General features: G+C 37.8%; 2 non-coding genes across 2 annotated transcripts; both read right to left on the reverse strand.

The window, feature by feature from the left end:
- Positions 1 to 3,061: 3,061 nt before the first annotated feature.
- Positions 3,062 to 3,251, reverse strand: LOC121397402. The gene has a single exon (XR_005963650.1). It is a non-coding gene; the product is annotated as a U2 spliceosomal RNA (small nuclear RNA).
- Positions 3,252 to 10,910: 7,659 nt separating this feature from the next.
- Positions 10,911 to 11,103, reverse strand: LOC121397387. The gene has a single exon (XR_005963640.1). It is a non-coding gene; the product is annotated as a U2 spliceosomal RNA (small nuclear RNA).
- Between the last annotated feature and the right edge of the window lie 5,025 nt (positions 11,104 to 16,128).

Here is a 16,128-nt window from a genome sequence, read left to right on the forward strand (position 1 = left end):
ACACCACACACCTGATTATAATTTTTCAATGACAAGTTTAAATCTATTTGTCAACAGCTTCGCAAAAACCTTATAATCAGTGTTTAAAAGTGAAATAGGACGCCAGCTTTTAATATCAGACCTGACTCCCTTTTTTTAAAAAAATAAGAACCACCACACTCTGACACCAGGAAAAAGGAAGAATATCAGCATAAAAACATTCATTAAAAATATTTAGCAAGTCATTTTTTAAGACATCCCAAAAAACCATATAAAATTCACTTGCTATTCCATCGAGTGCAGGTGTTTTACCCTTAGCAGCATTTTTAATCACTTCTAAAACTTCTTTTTCTGTAAAACTTCTTTTTCTGTAAAAACCTTAGACAAAATATCCCGATCAGAATTGTCTAAAACACATTCTATATTATTAATATTGTCATTAAAAAATTCAGTATCCACAGACTTTTCACAGAATAAATTAGTATAGAAATTAGCAGCCACTTTTAAAATACCATCAATTGAGGTTTCCCCATTTAAACATGAAATATCTTCTTTTACTGACTTAACCTTTTTAAAGAAAAACCGAGTATATTTTTCATTTTCCTCCAGGAACTTGACTCTACTATTAAAGATAATTTCTTTCCCTTTTTGGTCAAGGAATTTTGTTATTTCATTTTTAACCATACTGAGATCTTCAGAAACTTCAATCCCAACATCCCTTAATTTATACAACGCTTGCAGTCTTGTATTTAAATTTGCATAAACCATCCTTTTTTCTTTAGCTTTTTCCTTCCCACAGTTTATAAAAAAATTCTTTATTTTAACTTTTGTTTTTTCCCACCATGCCAAGAAAGTTTCATTTGGAGCTTTTTGTTTTCTCCACCCAGTATATTTGTTTTTAAACCTTGCAATGATTTGCTCATCACTCTGAAGGGACACATTTAATTTCCAAAAACTTTTTTTACATGTATTTATTCCGGAATAAAATACATCTGCAATCAATAATTTATGGTCTGAAAAAATATTTGAAACCAAAACCATTTTTTTTGCCTTTAAAGTGCTTGAGATGAAAATAAAATCAATCCTGGATTTGACCATTTTATTTGACCAAGAAAACCCAGGATCACCCTTATTGCATTTACCCCAAACATCAACAAGACCTTGATCTGTTAACATATTATAAAGCAGATTTGCAGACTTATCCATACTTCTGTTCACATCCCCACCAGACCTTTGTTCACCTGGAAGAACACAATTAAAATCACCCATCAAGAAAATTGGTTTAGACCCAGGCATGAATAAATTAAGAGCAGTAAAAAGATCCACCCGTGAGTCTCTCAAGTGGGTGCATATACATTAATGATTTTAAAACATTCACCTCTAAAATCAAACTTCACTAAAACCACTCTACCTGGAACAATTTCATGAACAGATTGTATTTTAAAATCATGGTTTTTGAATAAAATAATTATACCTGATGATTTGCAATCATTACTACCAGACCATATTGATGGACCAAGATCCCATATCATAATTAGACATAAAATCAAGATTACATTCCTGCAAACATATAAAATGAAAATCAATTAACTTAACATAATTGAAAAAAGCAGCTCTCCCTTGAGGACTTTTTATGCTCCTTACGTTAAGGGAGCCAATTTTAAAGGAAAAACCCATGTTTTAGGGAAAAATGAATAAGAAAGCAAATTAAAAATCATTGCTACCATCCCAATCATCTGGTGGCTTAGGCGTTGGCCTCTGAACAGCAGGTGTGCTGGATGCACACTCCATCTCAGAACCCACCCCACCTTCCCCAGAGGAAGAATATTCATCAATATTTTGGCTTAGAGACTTACTTTTCTTGATTCAACTTTTTTTGTTTTTTTGGCCCGAGAGACTCCAAACTCACCTTCTGAAGGAGCCTCAGACCTCAAATTTTTAACCCCTTCTCCCTCTGACTGAGGTTCATCAGCAGCAACAGATACAGTGGCCCTTGCGCTACTGCGCTGAACTCTCACCCCACTGGCCTCTGTCTCTACCTGTGAGACTGGACCACCTTTACCTGCCTCAGCCACCGCCTTACCAACCCTTGCCCTATTTGCGTACGACTGTGGACAGGCTTTATAAACATGCCCACTTTTACCACAAAGGGTGCACAACACTTCTGAAGCGCACCCAGCAGTAATGTGGTCTTTTGAACCACAATGACGGCAAATTTCCACATTACAGTCATCCTGCACATGCCCATAACAACGACATTTTCGTCAGAATTTTGGCTGGTCTCTATAAAATAAACCCCCAGCCCCACTGTCATCTGACTTTAAGACAACTACAAACTTTCGCTGAGCATTCCATGTACCCAGCTCATTAGTTGCCTTCCCAACATATTTAACAGACTCACAGAATCGTTTGAGGAACAGGGTAATATCCTCCAGAGGCACATGAGGATTATAAAGATGGACAAATAAAAGCTTGGTCTCCTGAGTATACAAGAGAGAAACATGAAAGGCGCGCGCGCAGACGGGCCCAAAGCCAGGCTAGACATGCCTCCATGGGGAGAGGGAGGGCTGGGCCCCGGCAGGCAGCACACCTCCGGCCCAAGCCCACACCACATCCAGGCAACACCACATCCAGTCGGCCCGGCCCCGGGGGCTCCCAGGCCTTTTCTGGCTCAGGCCCTGTTTCGGACCTTCGTCGGGCTCGCCGGCCTGAGGCCCGCAGACTCCCAGCACCTTCCTGACTGCCCCGGCACACCTTATTTGCATAGCCCCGCCTCTTTGTGACGGCCACAACCAGCTCGTTGATGCAATCGGCTCGTTCCTGCAACAACTCACAGCTGAACACAGCCGGGATCACAAGACAACAACTACCAAATGCCTGCCTGCCTTTTTCTCTCTCTCTTGTGCTTCTGCTGGCCTGTCATGCTGCAGCCACGCATTGTGCACCACCGTCGGCTTTCTCCTTGCTCCACGGCTCTCTGTCTCCTGCACTGCTTGTCCTCCCAAACTTTGCTTGCTGGGCTTTTCATTTCCCCACAGCAGCTCGTTTGCTGCTTCTTTTTCTGCTTTTTCAAACTGAGTAAGAGAAGTGCACCGGTCCTGGAGGTACTGCAATACCAGGTCGATCCGTGGAGTGGACAGAGCAAGCTCTTCTTCCATCTCCCTGTTCCAAAAATCAATTTAATATATGGTCCCCAGATAGGGGACGTATCAGATATTAAACTGATAAGAACAGATTTTTTTTTTTTTAATTTATTGAAAATAACAAAGTATTAACAAAACATTTACAACAATTTTTGCTTAAAAAAAATTTACATGAAAAAAAACATACATTTCACCACTTTTTCCATTTTTTCCATTTCCAAATGCCTTCTGCATCTATTTCCCCATACCTTTTCTTGTCACTCAAAACATATAAATACAATTTCCCCTTAATCATATCAAAACAAACCTTTATTTCAACATTTTTATTCTTTGAGTACTTTCACACAATTAATTATTAACCAAAGTAATTTTGCTTTCTTTGTTTCTAAACGACATAACCCAAAAAAAATCATTTCAACATTCAAACAGGATACTCCCGTAATCCCATTTATCATTTTATCCATCCTTCCCCATACCTGTTTTGCAAAATTACAGCTCCAAAAAACATGCCAGACATTCTCTACCTGTCTGCACTATTTGTCTATTTTCTTCTTTCTTGAAAAGATCTAGTCGGCAGACACTCATGGACTGTCATCCACGCTAAATCCCTTTGTCGGTTAACTGGTCCTCCAAACACTTTTACATTGTTGTTCCATTAAACCACCTATTTCCTCCATCTCCTCCCCCTTTTTTAAACCCTCAACCACCTTTTTATTTTATTTCCACTCCTGTACCGACAAACTTTCCAGCTCATTTCTTCTAATACACCGACCTATCCTAACATAGAACCAAGGAGGGTTAAAACAAATAGGTTTCCTTAGGTCAGGACAAAACAGACCATATTTACGCAAAATATTTCCATACATCCCGCAATACTCTCCTTTTCACTAAATTTAACTCATTGGCTTACATATTTAGTTGACAAAAATTTCTCAATATCCATTAAGTTTTTCCCTCCATTCAATTTTGACTTTGTAATTTTTTCCCTTTTTAATTTCTCGAACTTTGAGTTCCATAAAAACTGAAAAATTAATCTTATTATTTTACTCAAACTTTTGTCCGGCGCCGGAAAAACATTACTAACATACAGCAGAATCGGTAGAATTACCGCTTTTATTATCAAAATCTTCCCTTCGATGGACAAAATTCTCAAAGACCAAAAGTTTAACTTTTTCTCAATTTTTTAAACACCTTTTCCCAACTTTCTTTCCCCCATAACTCATCCCCAAAAATAACTCCTAAAATCTCAATACTATTTTCAGTTATTTTCCACCCACTCAAATATAACTCCTTCCAATCGCCAAAAGCTCTACACATGCTTTTATCTAAATTTAATTTAAACCCACTTGCAACACAAAAACATTCCACCTGTAATTTTGCCCGTCTCAGAGCTGCTTGAGATTTACATATTATAGTAACATCGTCCATATATGACATAACACTTAAATCCTTCCCACTTCCTCCAGGAATTTCAACCCCACATAATACTTTATCCTCTTTTAAAACTCTTAACAAAGGTTCTATAACGCACACAAATAAAATGGGTGACAGGGGACACCCCTGTCTCACTCCTGACTTTACCTTTATTTTTTCAGTTAAAGCACCATTTATCTGTACATAACTAAAAATATCAGAATATAATAATTTTATCCAGGACACCATCTTATCTGGTACCCCCATTTTCTTCAAATAAAGCTACTACTGCCACAGACTGTTTCCTATCCTTACAGTACCATAACACATCGCGTAAACCGATTAAACCTTCAGAAATATGCTTTCCCGGAATTGCACAGAACTATTCTTCCCCCACCATTTTATTAATCACCTTTCTTAACCTATTTGCAATCAATTTAGCCAAAATCTTGTAATCTACATTTAACAGGGAGATAGGCCTCCAATTCTTTAAATCCATCCTTTCACCTTTCTTAAAAAGTAAACAAATTATACTCTCCCTCATTGTTTCAGGTAAAACTTTCTGTTGAACCACAAAATTACAAACCTCAAAAAAATAGTCCCCAATATAGTCCCAAAAAAACCAATAAAACTCCATTGGTAACCCATCTTTCCCCGGTGTTTTAGATTTTTTCATGCTTTTAATACACTCAAAAATTTCTTCTTTTTTTATATCACTGCTCAACAAGTTTTTATCCAACAAATCCAAATTTTCTTCTATCTTACCAATATATTCATTTTCCATCAAAACATCTCTTCATTTTCAGAAAATAAATCACTATAAAACATTTCCACCTCTTTCAAAATCTCCACTTTACCACTTATTATCACCTCCCCGGCCTTGTTTTTTAACTTCTAACATCTCCACCTTCCTTTCAAAAACCTTTTTAAAGAAAAACTTACTACATTGCTCATCATTTTCCTTAACCTCCAATTTAGCTTGAGCAATAATTTTTTTACCTTTATCCTCAAGACATTTCCTAATATTTTCTCTACTTCTCTGTATCTCCTCATTAACATCCCATCCTAAACTTCTTAACTCTTCTAAATACAGAAGTCTTCTCTGCCAATTCTCATATTCTATCTTCTCTTTCCTTGCCATCTCTATCCCTTTTGTAACAAAAAATCTTTTAGTTTCCAACCTAACCCATTCCCACCACTCACTTATATTCTTAAAGTCCGTAACCTATTCTTCCATTTTTCAAAAAACAAAATATACTCATTTCTAACTTTATCATCTTCAAGCAAAGAAATATTCAATTTCCACGTACCTTTCCCAAAATCCACCAAATTTCCCATTTTAACTCTACCTTTTTCAGATCCTGGTTTGATAAAATGTACTCTCTTTACATCAAATTTTTCTATAACTAAATTCTTGGAAGTAAAACAAAAATCTATTCGGGATCTTACCGTCCCTTTATCACTAAAAAAAAGTACATCCTTTCCCAGGATTCCCTGCTTCAACAAAAGCATCTTTAAATTTGAATAAATTAACCATTTTCGCATAAATTTTTCCCAGATACATCCAGTTTCACATTTTGCAATCCCTCCCTGTCCCCTTCTTTTATAATGCAATTGAAATCTCCCATTAAGAATATACGCTCTTTCCCACCTAGAAAAAATTTAAGTTGCTCAAAAAGAACCAATCTTTCATTTTTATCCGGGGGAGCATACACATTTATCAATTTAAACAAAACCTCTTTAAACTTAAATACAACCAAAAGAATCCTTCCTTGGACAATATGCATTACATTCAAAATTTCAAAATTCTTTCCCTTAAACAAAATACCTACACCCCCATTTTTCTTTTTATCTAGCGACCACACTGCAGGCCCCAGCTCCCAATTACTTATTTTTGGTTAGTTTAATAAAGCACATTCTTGTAGACATAAGACATCAAAATTAATCAAAATTTTAACACTTTCAGTTATTGGCATTTTTTATATCGCTCAAATTCCTTTCTCCAATATTTAATACATTACTTTTATTAGCATTTAGTTTAAAACCAGAAACCTCAGAATAATCTGCACAAAAGACTGCTACATCATCCATGTAGCCCATCACCTTTGACTCTTGTCCTCCTCCACCTGGTAATGGAATTCCCTTAATTTGTTTGTCCTTCCTTATTGCACATAAGAGTGGCTCCAAAGCACAGACAAAGGGGAGAGGGGGCAACCCTGCTTCACTCCGGATTTTACTAAAATATCCTGTGTCTTAAAACCATTTACTAAAATTTTGTTTGTGTACCCATCATAAAAAGCTTTTAAAGATAATAAAAATTTCTCCGGTATACCCATTTTTTCTAAAACCTTAAAAAGATAAAAATGGGAGACCCTATCAAATGCTTTTTCGAAATCCAATGATACAATAGCTATCTTACTTTTGCGACTTTTAATATTTTCAATAGCATCTTTTGCCAGGTTTAAATTTTGCCATATGTTTCTACCCAGTATCCCACACACCTGATTACCATGAATAGAATTTAGAATCTCACCTTTAAGACGATTTGCACATATCTTGGCCATTATTTTGTAATCACAATTTAAAAGGGTAATAGGTATCCAATTTCCCAAATCTTTCGGATCTCCTTTTTTATACAATAAAGTAACCATACCCTTTTTCCAAGATTGAGGAATTAACTTAGAATTAAAAACTTCAGTAAAAATTGAAAATAAAAGATCATAAAAAGTGACATAAAACTCAATAGGTATACCGTCATATCCTGGTGTTTTACCATGCTTAAAACTTTTCATTGTGTTTAAAATTTCATCTTCTGATATAGGTTTTAAAAAAGAAGACTTTGAGTCATTATTAAAAGTTAAGGAAATTCCTTCTACTAGGTCCTCTAAAAAAGTCTTGTCTATCTTCTTTTCCTCAGAGATCGGAATAGAAACATTTAACCTTTTCTAATATACCTTGTATATTAGTTTCACCTTGTATAATATACCTTGTATATTAGTTTCACCTTGTATTTCTTCAATAGTTATTTGTTTTTCAACCTTTTTCTTCTGTGTGTTTTATCCTAGAATTAAAAATTATTTATTTTCCCCTTTTTTCCAAAACTTTCTTAATTTCTTTTTTACATTCTAAAATTTCTTTTTCCACCTCTATATCATAGAGTCTCATTTTATAGAATGCTTGCAATTGACAATTTAAATTATAATAAAATTGCCTTCTTTCTTTAGCCTTTTTTTGTCCTACTTTAATAAAAAATTCCTTTATTTTATTTTTTATTTTTTCCCACCTTGCACAGGTTATATTCTCAGGATTTTGTTTGTCCCTACTTTTTTTATAAAACAAAATAAAATCTTAAATACTTCCCTTTTAGAAGATCCACAAGTTATTAAATTTCCAGGCTATTTTACCTCTAGCTTTTCCAGTGTTCACTTTAACCCCAAAAGACAAAATCTTGTGATCTGAGAAAACATTCGTTAAAAGCTTAAAATTTACCGGTTCTACTTGTTTAGAAGAAAAAATAAAATCAATCCTAGAGCTACAAACGTTATTACTCCAGGTTACCCCTGTGCATTCTTATTACAATTTTTATAAACATCTTTGTTTAAAATCTGTTATAATATTTTTCAACATAAACGATGTTTTGTCATAATTTCTCCCTTTAGATTGCGTAAAACGTTTTTCTCCTCTTAAAATGCAGTTAAAGTCTCCGGCTAAAATCAAAGGGCAGGAGGATTCTATAAAAAGGGGTAAAATCTCCAACATTTCAGCCCTTTCTTTTCTGTCCGGTGACCCATAAAAATTTAAAAACTGCCATTTAATACCACCGATAAAAGCTTTAACCAATAAAATTCTACATGGTAAAATTTCTTGCGTAAAATCGATTAAAACATTTCCCTTAAATAAAATGGCGATACCTGCTGATTTTGATAGGTTTGAACCGGACCACACTGATGGTCCATACACCCACTCATCTTCATACTTCTTATAATTCAAACTATGTTGTATACCACATTCCTGTAAGAAAAAAACAGTTGCAGTAAAAGCTGATGAAAAATTAAAAAGAGCAGCTCTTCTGACTTTCCCACTTAAATTTCTTACATTAAAAGATATGCCGTTTATGCAGTTCATTTTTAAATAAAAAAAGAACGTATCAATTTAAAACGTATCAGATAAAAAACTTCTAAGTCATTTTTACCGGCCCGACAGTCCATGTCGCTGGAGCTAAATTCCTCTGTATCACCCGACTCTATGGTCCACAATGTAGATGCAGGAGAACTTCCATCTTCGCTTAAATTCAGATCTTCTTCCAAAATTGAGGATACAGGCAAAAAAAACGGTAGACCAATCTCAGACTCTTTATCAACTGGATCCTTTTCTGGTATAACCATGCATTCTCCAGCCTTACCCTTTAAAACACCTTTCTGGGGTTCCTCCGGGTTCAGCTGGTCTTTGCTTGTTTTCCAGGGATTTCCGCGTTGACTTTCTGGCGTTTCGGTTTCCCATCTGCCCCTTGACTTAGGGGGGTACTTCCATCTGCTGCCCGCTGGCCACCTTCCGCCTTTTCAACTTTCGTCGCTGTTTTGAGTTTAGCTTAGATTGAAAGCTTTCTTCCTCTTCGGTTAACATGTTTTGAGTTTAGCTTAGATTGAAAGCTTTCTTCCTCTTCGGTTAACATCTCCATTATGCATTCTTGTACTGGAAGTTCTTTAGTTTGTTTTTTAACTGACTGTTGTTTTTTTGGTTGATTTTTCTTTTAACTGCTGTTCTTTTAATTGTTGAGTCGGTTGTTCTTTTGACTGTTGTTTTTTTCCTTGTTCTGGCCGGTTATCGCGGAGAAGGCAATTCCAGTATGTATGTCCCTCCTTCTGGCATAACCGACATAGCCGGCCCTTTGGACATTCTAAATTTCTGTGTTCCGCACTTCCACAATTGGTACACGTAACGTCACATTGCTCTTTAAGATGTCCATGTTTTTTACACTTTCTGCAAAAAGTCGGCATTGCAGCATAAAACAGATCTCCATTTGTAGATCCGAGTTTAAACCGTGCAGGTGGGTGTCTTTTTCCTCCGTGACCACTAGGATCCGGTATAAAGGAAACCTGGTATCGCCATTTTATGGTCCACAGCCCAAATTCATTATTAATTTTTCCCAAAAATGTTATGTTTTTAAAGTAATTGGATAAAAAAATGCGGACAACATGCTCTGCAATGTATGGTGAGTACATTTTAACCGTAACAGTCTCACAGTCTCTTCTACCAAATGCTCCACAATTTTTATCCAACACCGGACTATCCTTTACGGTATTTAGATTAAATAAAAAGTCTTTGAAAATACCGTCTGTTGTAAAAGTGACATCATAGATTCCTCTTCTAGGATAGTCCTGTAGAGCCAAAATTTCAATTTTCTGAATTGAGAAAAGTCCAAAAAGCACTTTCTCCACGATGTGCTTAAGCCCTCTTTCTCCTTTATCCATGTAGATGAAGCGCACCGAGTTTTTCAATCGTGCATAAGCCGGGACAGTATTCTTAGTCGATATCCATGGTTTGCTGAGGTTGCAGTTTCTCGCCAAAAGAATGTACTGGATCCAACGTATAGGGGGATCGATGCTCGTTGTATTCAAGTTGGGCCCCCTTCCCAATAGCAGCAAGTGGGTGAAGTCCTTCCAAAGAAGGGCGATCCCACTAGGCCGACAAGGGGGGTCTCGAAGTACACCTTTGGACTTTACGAAGATCTCCTGTATCTCTACACTTGATCCTTGCCAAAAGGCCGAGAAGCGATAACCCGAAAGGCGCGCGCGCAGACGGGCCCAAAGCCAGGCTAGACATGCCTCCATGGGGAGAGGGAGGGCTGGGCCCTGCAGGCAGCACACCTCCGGCCCAAGCCCACACCACATCCAGGCAACACCACATCCAGTCTGCCCGGCCCCGGGGGCTCCCAGCCACAGGCCCTCTCTGGCTCAGGCCCTGTTTCGGACCTTCATCGGCCTCGCCGGCCTGAGGCCCGCAGACTTCCAGCACCTTCCCGACTGCCCCGGCACACCTTATTTGCATAGCCCCGCCTCTTTGTGACGGCCACAACCAGCTCGTTGATGCAATCAGCTCGTTCCTGCAACAACTCACAGCTGAACACAGCCGGGATCACAAGACAACAAGACAACAACTACCAAATGCCTGCCTGCCTGCCTTTTTCTCTCTCTTGTGCTTCTGCTGGCCTGTCATGCTGCAGCCACGCATTGTGCACCACCGTCAGCTTCCTCCTTGCTCCACGGCTCTCTGTCTCCCGCACTGCTTGTCCTCCCAAACGTTGCTTGCTGGGCTTTTCATTTCCCCGCAGCAGCTCGTTTGCTGCTTCTTTTTCTGCCTTTTCAAACTGAGTAAGAGAAGTGCACCGGTCCTGGAGGTACTGCAATACCAGGTCGATGCGTGGAGTGGACAGAGCAAGCTCTTCTTCCATCTCCCTGTTCCAAAAATCCATTTAATATATGGTCCCCAGATAGGGGACGTATCAGATATTAAACTGATAAGAACAGATTTTTTTTTTCATTTTTTTATTACAAAATACAAAATTAAATTTCACAAAACATAACTTCACTCCATCAGAAATTCAAGCAACAACAAAAAAAAACCAAAAATCATTAAATCATTAAACTTCACATATTAAAGAAAATTTCACACAGAAGAAATCCATGATTTCCACTTCTTATATTTCCAAATTCCTTCTGATTTCCACTTCTTATATTTCCAAATTCCTTCTGCTTCATTACCCAATCTTTTCCTATCCCATAATACATAAAGAAAAATCCTACTACGAACCAACCCCACACATGCATTTTCATCAAACTGTACATTATGAAATACACACATGTTCCTTGTATCCCAGAGAGCTTCTTTTATACAGTTAACTATACACCACAAGATTCTACTTTTCTCCTCACTTAAATTCCCCAAACCATAAAACATCAAACTATAAGAAAAACTTTCAATTGCAGTTAGCTCTCCATTTTCTTCCAAACATTTTTAGCGTAATATCAATCCAAAAACACATGTGGAATATTCTCTATCCCCACACATCCCTGTCTAGGGCATTGCTCACTATTCACCAACTTTCTCCTCCTTTGGAAAACCCTTGTATGTAAGCATCCATGCACACTCATCCACACCAAGTCTTTTTGCCTATTAACCAAAAATTTACTATTTGCATTCTCCCATACCTTTTTACTCTCACTTACAGTCAAACCACACACATCTTCCATTTCTTGTCTTGTCTTCAAAATTTTCATTATCTCTTTACTTTCACACCATAACTCAGAAGATATGCCATTTAAATTATTCCTCCTTATACACCTTTCTAATCTGACATAGAACCATGGAGAATTAAAACACACCGGTTTCCTTAAATCCACTTCTCTTAAACCATGCTTTCTCAACACACTTCCACTCACATATCTTGTCATACAACCACTCAAACATTCTTTTTTACTTGTTTTAATACACATGCTTGTATATTGTATTGCCAAAAATTGATCTATATCAATCATATTTTTCCCACCATTCATCTTTTTCTTAACTACTTTTTCCCTTCTAAGTTTCTCCATCTTCGAATTCCAAATAAAACAAAAAATCAAACGTATAATTTTTCTTAATGTTGGATCTGCCGGGGGAAACACAGCATTAATAAACAACAAAATTGGTATCAGCACTGCCTTACTTATCAAGATCCGTCCCTCTATTGTCAAGGTCCTTAATGACCAAAAATCAATTTTCTTACTCACTCTCGCACTTACTTTCCTCCAACTTTCACATCCTCTCAAATCCACATCAAACATTACACCCAAAACTTCAATCCCACCCTTACATATTGGCCAACCACACAAACCAATTTCCTTCCACTCCCCAAACCCCTTACACACACACTCTTATCCACATTCAATTTAAAACCACTCTTATCCACATTCAATTTAAAACCACTCACCATACAAAAACACCATACAAAAACATTCAATCAGTAACCTTGCTCTCCTCAAACTAGCCTGTGACTTACACACTAACGTTACATCATCCATATAAGCAATCACCCTCAAATCTCTACCATCACTTCCAGGCACCTCAATACCACGCATTATCTTATCACTCTTGATCATCCTTAACAACGGCTCAATCGTGCAAATAAAAAGAATCGGGGACAAGGGGCACCCCTGTCTCACCCCAGACCTTATACACACTACTTCTGTCAAAAACCCATTCACTTGCACTTTGCACACATACAAACATCTAATCCAATCTATCAACCTTCCAGACACCCCCATTCTTTCCAAAACACCAAACATAAAATCATGCACCACTCGATTACAACAGCCACTTCTTGCTTTCTTTCCCTTGCATACCACAATACATCACGCAAACACCTCAAACCTTCTCCAATCTGCCGCCCAGGAACTGCACATATCTGATCTTCTCCCACCAACCTCACCACTACTTCCTTCATACGATTAGCTAACATTTTTGCAATCAGTTTGTAATGAACATTCAAAAGAGATATAGGTCTCCAGTTTCTCAAAACAACCATTCTTAAGTACACTTTCACATACATCAAAGACATAATCACCCAGTACATCCCAAAATACGATATAAAATTCGATTGGCAGACCATTGCTACCAGGTGTTTTACCTTTTCTCATTTCTTTCATACATGTTTCCAATTCTGATTTATTAAGATCATCGTTCAAAAACTCTTTGTCCTCTATATTCAAACACTCTTCAATGCCCTTAAGACATTCATTCTCCACATTCTTATCTCTCCATTTCTCTGTGTATAAATCCTTGTAAAATTCCCATACCACTTTTCTCACTTTCTCATTCCCATCCACCTCCTTTCCTTCTTTGTCTATAACATTCCACATCACAGTTCTTTTACCATATACTTTTTTAAAGAAAAAACGTGTGCATTTTTCATCATTTTCTTTTACTGTCATTCTAGTCTGTGCTATTATAGATTTCCCTTTTTCCTCCAAGTATTTCTTAACTTTCCTTTTTGCCTCCTCAATCTCCATTTGCATATTTACCCCTTCTTTCTCCAATTTTTTCAAATAATCTAATCTAATTTGCCACTTCTCAAAACCCTCTCTTTCCTTCCTAGCTATTTCCCAACTTTTCTTTAGAAAAAAAACCTTAGATTCCCCTTTAACCCAATCCCACCATTCCCTAATATCTTCAAATTCTCCTTTCCTTCTTACCCATTTCCCAAACCACTCCTTATACTTTTGTATAATCTCACCATCTTCCAATAACTGGACATTTAACTTCCATATGCCCTTTCCATACACCTTCTCCCCATTTACCCGTATTTCACAAATAATACATCTATGATCAGAAAAAAACATTCTTTTAACACTATAATTCAAAACTTCTATAGATTTAGAAAAAAAATAAAAATCAATTCTGGAAAAAATATTTCCCTTATCACTGAAAAAGGTAAATTTCTCTGCCTGATCCCCTGCACACAAATATGCATCTTGTAAACCCATTAAAGAAACCATTTCTTTCAAAATTTTACCCGATTTCTCCAAACCACACCCACCACCATCCTTCACATTAACCCGATCCCCTTCTTTAATTACACAATTAAAATCCCCTGTCAAAATAATATTTTCTTGTCCTCCTATAAACAAACTAAGATTTTCAAGATTTTCAAAAAACTCAATTCTTTCATTTTTCTTAACAGGGGCATAAATATTAATCAATTTAAACAAACAATCATTAAACTCAAAATAAATCAATAGCGCTCTGCCTTGCGCAATATGAGTTACCCTTTTTATATCAAAATCTAAACCTTTAAATAAAACACCCACACTTGCATTTCTTTCTTTACTTGTCGACCATACCGATGGTCCAAGATCCCACTTTACCTTCAGTGGTTCTTCCTCAATTGCGCATTCCTGTAGGCAAAAGATGTGTAAACAAAGAGAAGACAATATCTGAAAAATTGCAGCTCTTCTGCTAATACTTCTCACGTTTATAGAACCTACTTTCGAAGGCATGTCTTAGGGGAGAAAAAATACATACAAAAAACTAAACATTAATTTCTTTTTCGGACCCCTCGCTCTTGCTCTCACAGAAGGGGTATTCTTTTCTTCCACATTAACCCCCCTCATTGATGTTGAGGGCTCTCCTTTTGACAACTCTTGTTTTGCTTTCTTCTTCTTTAAATCCTTTCCCTCCTCCCTCACCACATTCATTGTCTCTGCGAGCTTGGAAACGTCCTCTTTATCAAGAAAAGCTGCTGAAGAGTCTGAATCAATGTACACGGAGGACTCACTCCTTTCTGGACTCGAGCCTTCCTCAATCAGATCACTCCAAGGAATTGGCGTCTCACCACTTTCCTGTGTTGGTTCCTTTCTTTTTAATTTTGCTTTGTCAACTTCCATATTGCCACTTCCATCATTTCCCTCCAGAACATCATCTCCTTCAGCTCTCAGCACCTCCCATTACCAAATCAACTGGCAACAAATCCTCAGAATCGGATCCCTCCGCACTTTCAGGCAAAGGACTAAGTGCAGCTTCCACCACTTCACTTCTCGCTGCCTCCCTTCTCACCGCATCCGAATATAAACGACTCTCCTGAGCCGCAGGAACTTTTGGACACTGACGAGCTAGATGTTCTAGAGAATTACAAATGTGACATTTACGGGCCAATAAACAGTCCATAGTCTTATGCCCAGGTCTGAAACAATTCCTGCAGCACGCGTCTTTGTCACAGGCGTCTTTTAAATGACCAAACTGGAAGCACTTTCTGCAATATACTGGCTGGTCTGGGTAGAAAAGGTAACCTTTATTGCTACCAATAGAAAAGGTTTGGGGAGGGTGGGACACACCTCCAATCCCTCCTTCCTCCTTATTAAATTCTACCCAGTATCTTTTTTGTCCATTGAACGTACCAAAAACATTTTTTTTCTTTTCCCCAGGAGACACATATGAACAATAACGACCCAGAAAGGCTCTTACCTCCTCATCTTTTGCAAAGGGTTTGTACATATGTACTACCACTGGGGTTCTTGTACGTGATTCCTTTACTGAAAAGGAAAGTTCTTGCAACTCCTCATGTGCAACTTTTTCTTTGATCCTCATATAACAGGTCCTCAACTCATTTGCGGTGTTAAACGAAATGTCATAGAAACCTTGCTGAAGAAAAACTTGAACGCAGAAAATATTTCCTCTTTCCATCGCCAAAATTCCTTCCACGATGTCCACTTGAATTTTCTTCAAACTGTAGTACTCCTTTCTCTCTCTTGGAAAAAATGGGCATTCCCGCTGGCGGAATGCCCATCCTCCACTGCTCTCCCACCGGTCGATCACCTTCACGTTGCTTTAAGACATGTATCCGGCCCTATAGCAGTAGTTGGGTTAAGCCGCTATAGGGCGATCCCAAAAGGCCGAGTCGGAAGAGTCTCTTAGCACCTTAAGACCAAATCTACACTTGAGATTAGCCAAAAGGCCGAGAAGCGATAACTCGAGAGGCGCGCACAGACGGCCCCTGAGCCAGGCTAGAGATGCCTCCCTGGGGAGAGGGAGGGCTGGGCCCCGGCAGGCAGCACACCTC

Source organism: Xenopus laevis, chromosome 8L, assembly GCF_017654675.1.
Source record: "Xenopus laevis strain J_2021 chromosome 8L, Xenopus_laevis_v10.1, whole genome shotgun sequence".
Lineage (NCBI taxonomy): Eukaryota > Metazoa > Chordata > Amphibia > Anura > Pipidae > Xenopus > Xenopus laevis.